The sequence below is a fragment of the Varanus komodoensis genome, unplaced genomic scaffold (assembly GCF_004798865.1).
Source record: "Varanus komodoensis strain SLA01 unplaced genomic scaffold, ASM479886v1 scaffold22, whole genome shotgun sequence".
Classification (NCBI taxonomy): domain Eukaryota; kingdom Metazoa; phylum Chordata; class Lepidosauria; order Squamata; family Varanidae; genus Varanus; species Varanus komodoensis.
This window is the reverse complement of record NW_025335606.1, coordinates 8,738,766-8,757,122: the sequence shown is the minus strand read 5'-3', so window position 1 is coordinate 8,757,122 and position 18,357 is coordinate 8,738,766.

The window sequence follows — 18,357 nt, the reverse complement described above, 5'->3', positions numbered from 1 at the left end:
GTATGCGGTGAGCAAGAGGCTGCCTAAATATCCCAGGTTCAGCCTGGGATCTCCACATGGTTGCAAGACTGGAAGAGACAAGGAAGATAAGAGACATGAATGGTAATGTCCTCTTTATGTCAACATGGTGACCCTAAACAGGAGAAAGGCTGGCCCAAGACAATTTGCTGCCTCAGGCGGAACATCAAACTGTGCCCATCCCATCAAGTCAAGGTGCTTCGTACCCAAGGCTGCCCAAGTTATTTTCACATCTGAGGCAGGAAATCTCACTATCATTTCTCCCTGGTAGTTAAATACAACAATATTTCCGACCCTGTTCATGGCACCCAAAGTTGGATGCCTGTGATGGCCATCTCACTTTGGTTAATGGTTGGGCAGGTCTTGCTCAGGAGGGCTTGTTGGCAGGAGCTGCACTGAGACCAGAGGTCCCTAAGGTCACTTGGCTCACCCCTTGTACACACAGGCCTCTTATCTCAGGTATGATCCAGGACCCTGTTAAATTAGAATTCAATGGTAGGTAGCTCCTGGAGATGGAACGGGGAGTACCATCTTTCATTCAGGAAGCAAAATGTCTTAGGCCAGATGTGTGTGTGTGTGTGTGTGTGTGTGTGTGTAGATAAGAAGGAAGGAAGGAAGGAAGGAAGGAAGGAAGGAAGGAAGGAAAGATATTATAATGAAAGCAGGAAGTACTTTTTCACACACCTTTATTTATGGTAGTTGTGGCAAAATGGGCAACTAGTGTGTTCATTCACATTCAGCATATTGTATCTATATTGTTTGGATTAACTTTACTGGTGGTAAAACTGCATCATGTCTAGTGATCTTTACTGCATTGCTGCTGGTCAGCTGGGCTCCAAGAGCAGCTGTGACAGTCGCAAACTGGGGATTGACAGAAACAGGAGTTTGATGCTTTAGTGTGTTCTGGTTTATTATTTTGTTCGGCTTTGAAAGAACATGAATTGTTGTCAGTGCTGTTAAATGAGGAAATAAATCCCTTTTATTTATCCAGTAGTGGAGGTCAATGCTCATAAATGGAGTTGATGGTTTATACAGCAACAATTTAGGTGCTCTGCATTTTGGAAGACTGCAGAATAACTGGAAGAGAAATACCTCAAGTGGTTGTGATGGGTGGTCAATACGAGTGTTAGATCAACTCCCTCATACCTTGTTTTAGCCCTTAATTTGAAAGTCACGGAAAGGACAAAGATCTGTTTAGGAAGCTGACTCCTTCTGCATCTACTCAGGACTTGAAAAGAACTCTTTCTCTGATCTTATTGGTGGGTGGGAGAATATTTCAGTGAATGCATCCCTTCTCTAGTTTTATTAACTTCAGTCCAATGTCTTTGTATAACTGATGCAGTTTTGTTTTGTTCGTTTTGTTTGTAATTACCAGCCTTCTGGGAAGTGTGGGTAGGTGGAGAGAACATAAAGGGGGAAAAAACCTTCATGTTTCCATCATGGGAAATGGGGTTACCATTCTTCTGCCTTTTGAGCTGATTACTTAGCATCAAGCAAAGAAAAATGCCACTGAAGAAGGACCTTGCAACACGGCCCTGCTACTTATGCTTAAGCATCCATATCTGATCATTCATGGGGCAAGAAGGACAGCTAGGCTGAGCTGAAGTACCTCTTCTACTCCGACAGTAGAAATTCTGTTCTTTTAGCTATTCAAGGGGTGGACTTGAAAGACGTCTGGGAACACACACACCAAGTATCGATCTATTGACAGTACTATGCTTAGAGGAGACATTGTTTCATCAATGTGCATGTGTGGAATTAGTAAGGTGCTTAGACCTTCTCCATGTGTATAACAACACACAGACCTTCTGATTTCGGAGGCTAGAGCAGCATGTCTAAGATGGGATTCTATGTCCTGAGTGAAGCCATCTTGGCAGGTATTCTGAAAAAGGAAACTGAGTCAGTGGAGATGGGAGTCTAGGAAGGCACAGGCCTTTGAAGTGCTCTCAACATCACTGACCACAGGTCCTCAGGTCGACCACGAGTGTGAGAATATTTTGGAAGGGATGGGAGGAGTGGAAGAAGAGGGGGAAGAGCTGTTGTCTTGCCCACTCCCTGGCCACCATGATGAAGCTTTAGGAGGGATGGGCTGCCCAGATAGAGGGCTTGCGTCAGTCTTGCCTCCTGACCCTAGAACAGTGGGAACCACCCTGAAGGTGAAGTCCCAGAGTACTGAAAAGAAAGGGCTGGGGAAGAAGTCCCTAGGTTGGGCTCAACAATCATGCTTACTATGTACAGAAGCTTAGCTTCCAGCTTACTAGAGAGCTTTAAGAGTTGTAGTGGCAAAGTGTCAATAAATACCCATTTTGCAAAGCGAGGGGCTGTTGTTTGGAGTTTAAGGGCAAGAAGGAGAGGACCAAGGTCATGACAATCTAAACGGTTGATAAGCACCCTTAAGCACCCTTTCTCAGAGTTTTAAATCCTATGGGCAGGGCAGGGTTGGGGTGATGGGTCAGAAGCACACCCTTCTCCTCCCGGTGTGAATTCTGCAGGCAACACAACTGCAAGGGGCTTCACATGGGGCTTGCTCCTGCATGAACTTACATATCATTGTTTGGAGAGCAAACCATGAGGGACTAGAAGGCTGACACAGATGGTGCATGTTCCAAAGCTAGAATTCATTTTTGACAGTCTCCTAGCTGAAGCAGAATTGAAGAAGGGGAGAAATCCAGGTAACCAAGAGGGAAGATAAAGGGAAAGACCAGGGGAAATCCACTCAGGCTATTCCAGTTTGGCAAGCTGTTTCACCCACCTCGAAAATGTCTGCCTGCTTCAATTACATAAAAACCAGAGTGGCTGCCATTTTGTGTTTCCTAGCAAACCTTCCTGTGACCTTGAAACCCAAAATGGCTGCCACCTTTAAAAAATGTTGTCTTCTTTGCCACTCACTGGGGGCTGCTATTAGACTGGACAGTATCTCTGGTTTCTTTAGATTATATGGAAAAACATTTTTAAGAAGCAGAATCAATGCTAGATGGATGGGGGATCCTTGGCAGCTGGCCAGTAAAACTCTTATTGTTAATTTGAGCCATTTATTCTGAGATTAAGCAAAGTAAACAGAGAGGATTTCCTTCCTTTGGTTTATTTCAAAGCCTTTTCTGGATAGGAGATAGATAAGGTATCCCCATAAAAAGAAACTATGGGAGATTATTTGAGAGCAGAAACTGCAGTTCACTATGCAAACAAAAAGATTTCTAAAAAGTGCATTTCATTGTATGGCAAAAAATTAAATCGAATATGTATCTGCAACATTAGAATGGGAAGCAAGGCTTTTAACCTTTCTCTCATGGGGCTAATAAACATAATTCAGTTGGTCCAATCTCCAACCAAATGGAAAATACATTAAACATGAGGAAGGAAGGCCTCAGAGCAAGACATCTCTTTCATATGGTCCTTTTATCTCCTTTTGCTGTAATTTCAAGGAAATAAATGCCACTGGAGCTGTTTAGCAATCATCCAGCAAGTCATCTTCACAGCAAAAAGTCAAGTGCTCATTACAGCAAAGCTAAAATTTTGAAGAGCCACCTTCTCTCTCTCTCAGCCCTGGCTTTTAACTTCTCTTGCTCTTTTGGGGTGTGTTATTTCACAGGAGGCTGAGCGATCTGCCAAAACATAATGTTAGCATTAGTCAATCTCCTTTTTGTATCTTGTAAAAAGAGAGCCTGAAAATGCTATTGGAAATATAGGTGGAGGTAGTGCCAACTTCATCTTAATTCCTCCAGGAATGCTTCTGGGTCCCAGCCTTGGGCCCAACGGCATTGTGGGGAAATTGAGAGAGTGTTGGGTTATCATGACAAGAGCAGCTGCTGTTCCTTCTTCTGCAACGTCTCCTTCCAACAGATTGCCAACATATGCCATTGTTATTGCTCATGTGCAAGGGTGGAAAGAACTGAAGCCATGGAGGCATAACTCCCCGATAAGCTTGTGGGGGGTACTAGAACAGGCCTGGGGTGGAGGTTGTCGTGTCCGTGACCACTTCAAACCCAACCCTGAACCTGGGCAGAAGAAGGTATGCATTTGTGTGTGAAGGAAGAGATAGTCTAGCACACACAGAGAAACAAGAGCATCAGAAGAGAGCTGGAATCCAGACTCGTGGTACAGCATTCCGCTTTCCAGAGATCTGATGTGGGGCCTCGAAAAAGTGTATGCACCAAGGGAGAAGGCCTGAATGCCTGTGATGAATCTGTTTTGAAGAGCAAGAACTGGGACAAGGCTTGGTGCACATTGCAAACACCGTGAACAATTTGTGTAGCATGGTTTTTTCCCTCCCTCCCTTGTCATAATCAAGTCTTCATAAAGTTCAAGGCTATGAATAAATATGTTGTGTTTCGAGCATAGCTGCTGTCTGAGTTCTTTTTTCCCCCTTCCATGATTCTGAAGGACAGCCTAACACCACCAGACTTCACTAATGTCCATTTGATGGACTCTACCTAAACAACCTTTTATGAGGCACAAACTGCTCTGCTATGATGGATGGGTAGAGTTTATGGCACAGACCTCATTTGCAAGCTGAGTTTGGAAATACTTTGTTCCCCAGCAGAACTCAGCTGAATTCTCACAGCATCATTATCGCATTCTAAACTCATTACAATGAAAGGATACAGAGGGTGGACTGGGGATTTATGAAGTACCCACTAATCTCATTGTGTCAGAAAATAAATTCAATTTTCTATTGAGGGACTTGACCCAAGTTGAACTTTTGTTTCCTATTAACCACCAGGTTCATCGACAGATTGTGTGAGGCGGGTGGAATGTGCAAGGGTGGAAAGAACTTAAGAAAGAAATTTAAACTGTGCGAGAACTTCTCAGTCACCAAAGTTCAGCTGAAGTGAAATGTTGACATCCCAGAGCTGTCATTTCATAGAATCATAAGATAGTAGAGATAGAAGGGGCCATGAAGGCCACTGGGTCCAACCCCCTGCTGTTGCAGGACCCCATGTTGCACCATCCCACTCGGATGGCAAAATTGAAAGGTACACTTAGGGGCCACCTTACAGTGACATGGCCAAGGGCCAGTTCACAGGCTCTGGCAAATTGAAGCAGTCTAATTCATGATGGCTAGTGATGGAACCCTGGACAGAGCTATGCAAAATATGGAAATTATGATATGCACATCATGAGTGGATTATTATGACTTGCATTGGGTTCCATGAACCCAGTGAAAGGGTTTTATTCTGGAGTACCACTGGAGTACCATATTTCACCCCTTATGCTAGCATCCCCAAGTTTGATCTGGACCTTAAAACCCCATGATGTCCCCAGGTGCTGCACTTTGTGTATATTTGAAGCTGCTCTGAAGAATTTCTGGACTTGATAGAGGATGGGCAAAATGGAACTCCATAAGTGCAGTGCAAATATGAAATGTGGGGGCATCTGATTTGAACAGTTCAAGCTCTGACTCCCACAATTTCTGCAAATCTTTTGTAGTTTATCTGAAGAATGCTGCATGAGGATAATGGGAGTTGTAGTTCAAAACATCTAAAGAGGAGCAAGTTGGAGAAAGTTGTTTTAAGGTATATATGGCTGCATAGAACTGGCATTTCTATTGCCACATCCAAGAAGAAAGGAAGCAGAGCTGGTAGAAAAGGGCAGCTCCAATGGTCAAGGTGGTTCAAGCAACTTCCCTATGAGGAAAGTTTACAACTGGGGTTGCTTGGCTTAGAGAAAAGGGTGAGTAAGGGGAGTACAGAGTTACATATGGTCTGGAGCAAGTGGAGAAGGAGATACTTTGCTTCTTTTGCCTCAGTACTAGAACCTGAAGTCATCCCTTAAAGCTGACTGGTGGACAATTCAGGACAAATCAAAGGAAGGACTTCTCCACCAGATTTAAACAATGGGATTCAGTTCCATGAGATGGGATGAAGCCTGGCCACCAATCTGGATAGTTTTGAAGGAGGATTCAACAAATTCATGGAGAATCAGTCTAGCCATAGCTTCTAGTCCTGATGGCTATATTTTACCTCTGGCAGCTGCTTGGGAACTTGGATGAGAAAGTGCTGCTGCACTCTTGTTCTGTTTGTAGGTTTTCTGTGGGCAGATGGTTGGCTCCATCTGAGCAGAAAGCTGGGCTAGATGGAACCTTGGTGTGATCCAGGCTGGATCTTCTTGTGTTCTTACATGAGAAGTAAACTGTAGGAGAAATTATTGGGCCTCATCTAAGACCTATGCATTCCATTTCAGTTATGAAAAAGACAATTTGATAAGGGGGAAACATCATTCACTTTTGCTGTCCTGTTGGCAGATGGAAAGACATGGTGACCCCTTGGTGATTAAGCTTTATGCATAACAGCAGAAGAGAGAAACCAGGGATGTACAGGCAGCCCCCGAGTTACAAACACCTGAGTTAAGAACAATCCATACTAATGCACGAACTGCCATAAAGCCTATTATTTTTTTAACTACTGCAGGAAATCATCATCACCAAAGAGAGAGACAAAGTGAAAGGGAGGGCCTCCAAAGCAGGTCCTCCTGCTCCACCTGTCCTGAGAGAGAAGGCCTTCCAGCATTTCCTTGCCTCAAAGGGGGTGCTGGTGTGTTTGAACACAGGAGGGGAGGGGGGCAGGGTAGAGAGAATTGTGAGTTTTCCATTTTCATGGGGGCCCTGTGCTCTGATCCTCACAAATGTGGTTTGTAACTGCCTGAACTGCCATTCCCTCCTCAAGCCTAGCAACCTTCTTTTCCTCTTCAATAGGCTGCTGAGAAATCAGACAATATCACACGTACTCATATAGACTAGCCCTGTGATACAAATGGCTGAGAAGTCCAGTTCAGTTCAGTTTTGATAACCAAAATTGAACAAGCATGCAGTCGCGTGGCCCCCGGATGCTGTTCAGATGGCCATGGGATAATTTAGAGTCCCAGCTCTGACCACCAAGAAGTACTGCAAGGTGAGACCTGGGGCTCCACATTCAGGCACTCTCTCCTCACCCTGCAGCTGACGGGGGTCAGCACTGTTGAGGTATTCTAGCGGCAGGTAGAAGGGATCAAGGCTTTGCCAACCGTTAAGGAATCCTAGTGGTGCCTTTGGTTCCTCTCCTCATCGGCCGTTGTGAAACATTTCGCTGGCCAACATCAGCTGTTCGCGTGTTTTGCAGGGCAGGTGGAGCACCAAGGTAATCCTCACCTCCTTGCTCCTCCTTCTGTCCACCGAATGCCCCAAAGTTGTCCCTGTCTGCTGAATGCCCACAAGGATGCTCCTGTTCAGTGGACAGGGCCCTCAGTGCCCCATATGTGAGGCAGTGCTTAATCCTGAGGAACTGAATACATAGAAACATAGAAACAGAGCGAGCCAGAAGGGGTCTCCCGGGCCATCTAGTCTGACCCCCGGCTCCAGCCGGCTCTGCTCACAACATGCCCACCATGTGAACGTCCAGCCTATCCTTGAACACCCTCACCAATGGGGCCTCAACGACCTCTCGTGGAAGCCCTTTCCACACCCTCGGGGTCCTGACTGTCAGGGTTCATCCAGGGTTCATCCAGGTCCAGGGCTTTGAAGGGTTCATCCAGGGTTGAAGGGTTCATTCATCAATACTGAAGGGTTCATCCAGGTCCAGGGCTTTGAGTGCTTTGCTCTCAAAAGTCTGGGTCTGAATTCTGTATTCAAAGATGCCACTAATGAATTAGGGTTATTTATGTATGTATGTATGTATGTATGTATGTATGTATGTATGTTTAGGCCATTTCTACGCCGCCCCAGTCGCAAAAAGCCTTGGGGTGGCTTACAAAATAAATAAACAATCATATAATTAGCCATAAAAATCCATAAACATCTCGGCACAAGCATAAAACCCCCAATAAATACAATCAATAATTAACAATTAAAATAACTTTTAAATAAAAAGGTCTTAGCTTGGCGCTGAAAAACAAATAACGACGGTGCCAGGTGGACCTCTCTGGGGAACGCATTCCACAGATTGGGTGCCACCGCAGAGAAGTCCCTCCTCTGGGTACTCACCCTCCTAATATCTTTCACAGAGGGTTCCCGGAGAAGGGCCTCTGCCACCGATCTCAAGGGGAGGGAGGCCATATATGGTTACCAGACTTCTTCTCTATTTTGATGGCCAGGTAGAACCTGGTGGCCTTCATGCTGGGTAAATGTAATTAAATATTACATTTAATCAGAACATATGGGTGAAAAATTCAGCCTTAATTGGAAGTTACCCACACTTTCAAATTTCTTCATCTATGGATAGAAAGAACTTGAGATTTCAAGGAAGGATGGATGGATGGATGATGGACAGACAGATGGGTAGAAATAAAAGAGAGAGAAGGGAGGAAGGGAGGACAGGACGGAGGGAGCCAGACTGACTTTAATGAGGGAGAAGGCAGAGATGTCAGAAAAACCTGCAATCGATTCAAAAGAGCTCAGATTTCTACAAATCCGACCTGTGGATTCCACAGCAGACCATCTTTTCTGAACTCTACAGGTTCTAAGACACGCAGGGTGTTGTTTGTTTTACTTTGGGAGATTTCTGCAACTTCACATTTAATGCACGCTCACAGTAAAGCGCATGAGTGCACATAGAATGAAATCCCCCTATGTTCCTAAATAAAATGCAGTTCCATTAATATGTGGGATGAAAGGGAAGATGCCTGTCAAACCAGGAAACACGAGTGGAACGGACTGAACAAACCACATGCATCCCTAGGAAAAAGCAAAATTGAATTAACTGGATGAGATCTCCTTGAGAAATTGCCCCAATCTGGGTGTTCTACATCCATCTAACACTTGAGTGCAGAGTGACAACGAGTCCAGTAGCTGTCCCCTTTCATCAATATTCTCAGTACCTTCCACAAATGGAGAGGAAGCTTCTACAGTGGGATGTCCTTTTCATTCAGGCAAGCTCCCTGAACTGTTTAGAAATCTGAGCTGCATGTTTGCCTCATCCTTAGACATAGGAATGGCAAGAGACTGTGGTGGGGCTGCATTGCTCAAATTTGCTCCCGTCCCCTGCACAATAACAACAATCCCAGAACTCTTTGTGCAGTTCACAACAATTCATAAAACACTACAATTCATAAAGACAAAACTATTCATACAACAGGGCACAAATGCACTAATACCACAAAAACAGAATATTCCCAATATACCGAATGTCAAAAGGAAAAGATCAATATTTTAATCAGCAAGTCAGCAAGACAGAAGTTGGCTGAGGAGGCGACATAGGGTCTTATAAGCCTGAGGTTGGAGATCTGGAGCCATCTGAACTTGAAGATGGCAGGAAAGAGCCTGCTGCACTGATCCCACAGCACCAGGGCAAATATCACCATCGCTAGGACCATCATAGGTATCTTCTCCAACTCCCAAGGTCCAAGCATCTCCACACTAGTCCAGCTGCCCCAAGAGCACACCAGGCAGGAGGCCATGTGTTGAAGGAGACACGCCAATCTTCAGACCAGCTCTGCATAAACATAGGGGAGGGGGCAGAGGCTGAAAAATATCAGTTCACTTCCCGTCCATGTTGGAGCAAGCAAAGCTATCTGTGGTGCTGCAGCCAATAGCCTACCTTGCTTCTTTATGGGTTTCTTGTCCATGCCAGCAGGGAGCCCCTGCTCTGGCTCAAGAAATCAGTCCCCAGCATTTATACCCTGCTAGGTCTTAGCACCTTGGTTGTCGTGCGGCCGGAACACTCTTCCTAATTACTCACACAGATACAGGCAATAAGAGTTTAAAGCCTTTTATTCTAAACAACTTCAAGATACACAGGTGATGAATAGTACAGGAACCGTTGATGGTAGTTCTAAGCAACACAGTTGCGCCCTCCTTTCTGACCTATCTCAGATGTATGACGTACTTTTAACCCTATGTGTATGTCCCTCCCCACGAAGGCTAGAGAAACACTTCTCCCTCCTTCTTTGACTTTGTCTCTCTTCTAATTGGCTCAAATGCCAAAGTCTTCTCCTCAGCTGGGCATTCTCCATGGCAACGGGTCGTCCCACGGCCTGCTGAGCATGTTCCGCAGACTGGACAAAAACTTCGTCAGTCAGGCGGGGGGGAGGGGGTGTTTGTGCTCTGGGTACCAAGTATTTATTTATTAATTATTTATTTAAAGTTTTTATATGCCGTCCCCTTGCTCCATAGCCTTGGGATGGCTCCCAGAAATAAATAAATAAAACAATTACAATTACAATTAAAACCTGGAAACACACTGGCTGCACAATTAAGATATATAAATATTAAACATTATTAAAATACTGTTTACATTATTAAAATACTGTTTGAATAAAAAGGTATTGGCCTGGCACCGAAAAACAAATAATGACGGTGCCAGGTGGACCTCTCTGGGTAGTGCATTCCACAAATGGGGCACCACCTCAGAGAAAGCCTTCTTGCTCTAAGTAGAAATCCTCTTGCTCTAAAGCCTGACTTTCACTGGGAGTTTCTCTCTCTCTTACAAGTGCTAACGACTCCTCCGAGTGATTAGGCACGACATTGGTGGCCTATCCCACCTCAAGGCAAGCCAATGCACCACTAAGCCGGCATAAAGTGGGGTGGGAAATCTCAGACCCAAGAGACAAGTCTGGTCCACCTTGAACCCGATCCAGTCCCAATGACTACATCCACTTCCCCCAGCTCCACCATCGTTTCCCCAGCTCCCAATTGCTTCTTTCTCGGTTTCCTAGCTTGGAAGCAGCCCCCACCCCCTGCATCCTAAAATGCTTCTCCTAAGGCTGCAGTAAGAGTTTAAGCTACGACAGTGCTAGGATGTTTTGTATGATGCTCTCATTGCATCTTCCTTTGGCCCCACCCCTTTGTCTCAAGCCCCACCCACCTCTGGGATGCAGCCAATAGCATCTGTGAAACTGAATTTGGTCCAGGGTCCACCACCCAGGTATAAAGCATACAGTTGTTATAGTGGAAGCAACCTCCTAGTTTGTCCCAAGCAAAGTAAACATTGCTCAACATTATCTAAATCACAAAGGTGATGAAAACATAAACTGAGATAAACAGATGTACCTTGTCCTAAGCTTACTTAAAGGTAGGCAGGGGAAAGGTAGGAGGGAAAAAGTTCTAAGAATCTACACTTTCTCTGTGTTTGTGCATCAGTTTCCAAACTATGCCTTGTTCAAAGTTTAATAATTGAATACCTAAATGGATTTTCATTATTTCATGTTTCTCTTCCATGCATTGCCAATTTAAACCCCCTGTTACCCATAGTGATAAACGCTGGCATCATCAGACTCACAGTATATATAACTCAATTGCCTTTAAAAAGAAAAATTATTGCTCATAAAATGTATAAAAGGAAACAAAAGACTAGTTCTCCATCAAGCATCAGTACATGCAACACTGTTTTAACTCCACTAGATGACAACTTTTAAGACTAAGAAAGGCTGCAGTTTCAGCTCCTGTCAACCCAAAGTTGCTAACTTTTTCTGGGTTTTTTTTTTCCTTGAGAAAAAAGAAATCTTTCTTTTCTGAAGAAAAATTTGGGGTAGAAAAAGTCCTCTTTAATTTATTGCCTGGCTGTTCTGTACAATAGACAGAGGCAAAGGAGCTGGCAGATGAACTGAAATACCAAATGTCAACACTATAATTCAACTTCAAAAAAGAAGGGCGAAAAGTCCCTTTTACAGGTCTGCTTATCATGGCTACCTAATGATGATCCGCCATTCCATACTTCTAGAATCACCCACTGAGAAGAGCTGTTGAATCTAGCTTTTTGTTGGTCATAACACAGTAAGAGGGACTGCAGGTGGCACAGTGGTTTAAACCGCTGTGCTGCTGGGCTGGTTGATTGAAAGGTCACCGGTTTGAATCAGCGTCCCGTGCACTTCGGTGTTTAGTCATGCCGGCCACATGGCCACAGAAACTGTCTGTGGACAAATGCTGGCTCCCTCGGCTAGGAAATGAAAATGAGCACCGCCCCCTAGAGTCAGGCATGACTGGACATAATGTCAAGGGGAAACCTTTACCTTTACCTTTAACAAGTAAGAAAACAATTCTAGGCACTTTGAAGCCAAAAAAAAATGTCCTTGGTGATTGGTGTTTTCCTGTTTTTTGGGTATCCCGCCCCCCCATCTAAATATGCATAACATTGCACCCAAAGTGACTGGACCATTTTACTCCCATTTTCAATTCCAGTTTTATTTTCACTCAGATGGAAAATACATGGTTTTGGTTGTGTAGTTTTTATATTTATTATTTATTAATTCATATATTCATATGCCCACCAAACATGCATAGAAATTTGTCTATGGGAGTTTCTGCATATGTAGTTAAAATATATGTGTTTAGTGCGTACGTTTCTCTAATGTTTGCATGTTTTGAACAAGAGTACAAGCTCTGGGCCATGCAAGTTCCCCACCCACCTACACACCCTTGGAAAATGTGCTCCTTCTCTTATTCAGGTTGTGAATGGAGTAAATATAAAACAAAATGAAATTCTTATATAAATGGAGTTGTTATACATCCCTGCATTCCAGGACTTGGTCATAAAATAGGTATTATGGATGCAACATTAAAGAAATATACTTCAGTTGGAAGGAAGGAAGGAAGGAAGGAAGGAAGGAAGGAAGGAAGGAAGGAGTCACTGTTGTGTGCTGTCAACTCATCTCCAACTTATGGTGGTTCTATTAATGAAAGATCTCCTAAATGTCCTAACTGTGACAGTCTTATTTAATTCTTGTCATCTCCAGGCTGTCTCTTCCTCCATGAAGTCAATCCACCTCTTATGTGCTCTTCCTTTTCTTCTTTTGTCTATGACTTTCCCTGCCATGATTGTCTTCTCCAAGGAGTTTTGCCTTCTCATGATGCTTCCACAGAATGACAGCTTCAGCTTTGTCATTGTTGCTTCCAGGGGAAGCTCTGCCTTGATTTGATCTAGGACCCGCTTGTTCATCTTTCTGGTGGTCCAGGATATTAGCAAAGCTCTCCTCCAGCACCATGTTTCAAATGCATCACATTTCTTCCTTGTCCACATGCATTAGTGGTGTGCATAAAGCTCAGAGATGGGCAACCTGTGATGCTTCAGATATTTTGGCCTATGACTCCCATCAATCCTAGTAAGCATAGCCAATGGCAAGGTGTCATGGTTGTTGTAGGCCATCCAGAACATCCAGAGCTGTAGAAGTTGCCCAGCCTTGAGCAGCTAGAAGTACACAACACAATGTTCAGCTAAGCCCTGTTGAACAGACTGACTGGATGGGACTTTGATGTTGTAGGACGTACCTGACTGGCCAGCATTAGGCAGAAGCTGGCTAGTCTCATCCCAAGCATAAATGCAACAATAGAGAACCTACAGCCCAGTCACGGAATCACTACTGGCTAGAGACTGAGCAATCTCCCACCCAAAAGCCCCCACCTCAGTGCTCAGGTAGCCCATCCTCTTGGGTATACATAGAGATCACATCGATTCAACTGTTCCAGCCAGGAATTCTGGTGGGAATTTCTACCCAATAAGCAGCTGCTTTTGCTACCTGGTCATACAGGGTATAAAACCGGCTCCCACCATGCCCCCAGAGTCGATTGCCATTTTTCTGTGATCAAACTTATTCTCAAGAATCAAGACCCTTGCTCAGTCTCTCAACCTTGCTGTGCTTAATTGGGCCAAGTGTTCCAAGATCTGGACTCCTTGTGGCCAACAATGTGAATCAGTGATGGGACAGCCAGTACAAACATTCTTCCCAGAAGCCTCCATATCAGATTTAATAAATGGCATCCCAGGGTCTCTTGCTCCCTCAGACATCTCAACCTTCTCCCCCTTTCCCTCCCTTATGCTTGGAATGGCTTCCCAAAATGCCCCCCTGCAAGGCTATCTCTCTTATTGCCCTCAAATCCCTCTTTTCATCTCTGCCTGAACAGCTCCCTAGTCCCCTTGGCATCCTGCAATGAACCCAGCATGTGTGGCAGAAGAGACAGCAGTGCCATGATCACCTGGCTTTTACTGCCAGTGTGCTGGCTCTTGAAAATGCTGTTCCAGCTTTTGCTATTAATCTTTTACTATGACTTCATTTCATTATTTAAAAAATCGCAGCTTTTTTATTTGGTTGCAGAAAGGCAGCAGAGAAATGAAACGAGTAGCTAAGCAAACAGACGGACAATGAGCAAGAACAGACCTGCATACCGTGTGCTTGCACGTCCCTCCTTTTCCTCTGCTGCCTGGCTTGGGTTGTGTTTCAGAATGCCAAGCCACTCAGAGTGCCAGCTGCTTCGGGAGTTGTCCGATCACATTCTGTGAAGTGCCCTGGAGCACCAGAGATGGAGCACCAGCGTGCCCTTGTTGGACGGAGGACAATTTCTGCCTACATTATATGAAGAACCAGCTACGCCTGTGTGAGTCTGCCCAGGTATTAAGATCATTTTCAGAGAAGCTACTCTGTGGCCCACCAGCAAGAGCCATTTGGCTAGCCACCACTTGAGGCAGGGCTTTCTCTGTGGTGGCCCCTCATTTGTGGAACACCCGTTCTAGGGAAATACGCATGGCTTCTTCACTGCTACCCAAGTTCATATAGAGTGCTTTACCATCATTTAGGTACTGCAGCTATAGCTGTGCATGTATGTAGCTGTCATATGGATGCTCATGTTTTTGCAGCAGTGGGAGTAGCTAAGGCTGCACCTACCCCAAATTAATGTGTTAATTTCTTGGAAAGTTGCTCATTCATCTGTATTATCTCAGATAAGAGTTAGAAACATAGAAACAGAGTGATTCAAAAGGTGTCTCCCGGGCCATCTAGTCTGACCCCTAGCTCTAGCCGGCTCCACTCATGACATGCCTATCATGTGCATGTCCAGTCTCTTCTTGAGCACCCTTAGAGTTACCCTTTAATCTCTCATTCTGTGTATATTTTGCACATGAATAATATCAAACTGCACCTTAGGAGCTTCAGATGTGACTGTTCCATGGAAAGAGTTCCAAAGGCAGCCTTCCCCTAAAGGGTTGATGTGACATCCGTATATATCCTCCTGCAAGAAACCAATTCAGCCCAGAAATGCTTTCCTTGAGATGCAAACTGCATGTACACCAAAGCTCTTGATCTCTTCCGAAATTAACAATGAATTCATAAGAGAATGATCCAAGTTCACTGCAAACACACCCATTACGAATTCATAAGTTTCAACCAATGCACTGCACTAATTATACAATTCGGCAGCATCACTAGTGGAAAACCATTTCATGAGGCAGAATGCCCTGAATTGTGAGTTCAAAACCTTTTAAACCACTAAGAAATATGCATGCTTCAAGGAATTTCCTACTGAACTCAAATCAATGACAAAACTAGCATTTTTTGTCTATGATGTGTCCAGTGTAGGTGATATCATATTTTTCAGTTCATTGCATTTCAGCAACGACATGAAACAACGTCTGATAAAAGTGGAAGAAAGTAAGTGTAAAAGCAGAACCACAGCTGAATATAAAACAAAAATATGACTAAAGAAGAATTATGGAACTTTACTGTTAATAATAAGAATTGTGAAGGATTTTGAATACCTTGGCTCAATCATTCATTCAAATGGAGACTGCATCCAAGAAATCTGAAGAAGACTGAGACTTAGAAGAGCAGCAATGGAGGAACTAAAAGATAATCAAGTGAATGGCTGTAACACTGAATACCGAGGCCAAGATTATTTATACTATCAAATAGCTGCATTTGAAGCATGGTGCTTAACAGCTTTGTGACTGTCCAGGACTGACAGAAAGACAAGTAGGTTCTAGATCATGGGTCCTCAAACTATGGCTCTCAGGCCGGATCTGGACTGCAATGCCCATTTATCCGGCCTGCCTCAGAGGTCCTGGACTCCCTGCGCCCACGCTCACACCCGCCACCGCTCGACTTGCTCACTCGGAGATCATTTTGGACTCGCTCGGAGGTTTCCGAGCAAGCAAGCCGCCGCCTCGCCGCACGCGCCCACCCCCACCTCCCCGCATGTGTGCCTGCCACCATCGCCACAGCACAGGTGCTCGCTGCCGCCCCTGCCTCATCGGACCGCACCCGTGGGCCTCCGTGCCCCACTGGCCCAAGCCCACCGCTGCCGCCTTTCAACTGGCCCCTGTTGAAAAAGTTCGAGGACCCCGTTCTAGATCAAAGCAAGTCAGAACTTCCCTAAACCTAACCCTAACCCTTATCTAACCTAGGAGGCTCACAGCAGCTGTGAAACTACCATGGGATCCACCAGATCAAACTCAGGTACTTGCTGGTTACTGGTATTATAGTCACTGGTATTGATTATATCTGCTAGTTTGGAAAGTGAACAATTAATGAATATTCCAAAAGAACTCTATCTGCTGAGTAAGGATAAGATTTGAGGATTATCATAAATGCTTACCTCTGCATTTCCGCTTCGTGTCTACACCTTCCATAAAAGCATCATAGCTGTCCTTTCTCTCTGCTCTCAGAGACTGTCCTGTTCCACCTGCCAAAGGACTCATGTCCATTCATTTTGTCCCGTCCCCTTCAGGTACTGCTGGTGTCATGCAGATTCTGCAATTTGATTTCATGATATATCTGTGCCATGTATCCATGTCACCCATTTTGCACCCCTGCACAGGCTAAACTCAGATTGTCGGGAGAAAATGTAGGTGATGTGGAAGGAAGGGGAGGGAGGGGGTTTATTGTAGTCTTCATCAGTTTGTTGCCTTGAGGATGTTTTGGACTACACTTCCCAGAATTCCTGATCATTGGCCACGCTGGCTGGGACTGATGAATGCTCAAGACCAAGACAGCTGGAGAACACTAGGCTGGGGGCAGTGGTTCGCTGCATTCCTATGTTGGGCTGTTCATTTGTGAAAATTCCTCAGGTAATGGCTAGAAGGGAAATTGTGTAAGTGGTCCAGCTGAGACACCATATAAGAAAGACAGAGAAGCTTCCTATTCTCCCCCAGAGCAGCTGGATCGTTCGGTCATTTTGAGGTATAACGTTGATGAGAAGCAATGCTTGGAGAAGACTGAGCTTTCTTTCCTTCCTTTGCAAGTAGTTTTCCTTCCCTCTTTAGTGATGAGTAAACCCATTATCCTCAATGCAAGCCAAAGCTCTTCCCAGAAGCAAAAATAATGAAGACAAGGATGTCCTACTTTGGACACATGATGAAAAGGCAAAACTCCCCAGAAAAGACAATCATGGTAGGGAAAGTTGAAGGCAGAAGAAGAGGAAGCCCAACTGTGAGATGGATGAAGTTGATAAAGGCAGTTACAGCCTTGAGGTTACAAGGGCTCAGCAGAGCCGCCAAAGATCAGACAGCCTGTGGGGCTTTCACTCAAAGGGCCACCATAAGTTGGAGATGATTTGGTAGCACGTAACAGCAACAAACCCACCATCACATATATCCAAGGGGAACGTTCCAAAAAACAGGGTTTTTAAAAGCACTGATGCGAGCCTTTTCATATCCATCACAATGTTACCAAGCTGGCATAGACTAATTTATTTATTGCTAACAATATTTACTCCATGCAAAGAACCAAGGAGTGAGCCAGAGGTATAGATACTTCTAAGGAATACTCTTATAGGAGAAGAAGCCGAGGCAGGCAAGGCTCACAAAGGCTCTTCGGCTTGTTGAAGGACTCCGTAGCCTTGGACGCCTGGGAAGGAAGGGATGCTTCTGTACCTTGGATGCCTGGGAAGGAAGAGATGCTTTTGTACCTTGAACCCCTGGGAAGGAAGAGATGCTTTCGTACCTTGAACCCCTGGGAAGGAAGGGATGCTTCCGTACCTCTGACCCCTGGGAAGGAAGGGATGCTTCCATTCCTTGGACCCCTGGGAAGGAAGGGGTGCTTCCGTTCCTTGGACCCCCAGGAAGGAAGGGGTGCTTCCATTCCTTGGACCCCCGGGAAGGAAGGGGTGCTTCCGTTCCTTGGACCCCCGAGAAGGAAGGGATGCTTCCGTTCCTTGGACCCCTGGGAAGGAAGGGATGCCTCACAATCCTGGCTTCTTCTGCACTAATCCCCTGGTCACATAACCTTACAGGGTAACTAGAGTTGGTATGAAGGCAGAATCAAAGACTGGCTTTTGCTTATGCTAACAGTAAGTCTGGTGAACAGCTAAGCCTAGGCATTTTGTGTGCTTCGACTGAGAAAAGGTCATTTCACATATATATTCATTCTATCCCCAACTTTTTTTTTTTTTTATAATGAAGTGAGGAATAAAAGTAGATTAGGACATAAAGGCCAAGATGCAGTTTTCATATGAAACAAGCAGAGCTTTAGGATTTCATTTTTCACCCATTGTTCTCTGCCTGCACTACTCTGCCAAAGGCATAATTTATTCTGGAGTCAAAAAAGGTGAGAGAGAGATAACACGCAGCCCGCAAAACGTCCAGACGGCAACATTCCAATCCAGCCATGCTGCACCCGTGCCTGGGCCCAATGGCTACCTTCCCCTTTGTGAGACGCAGGAGCAGTTTT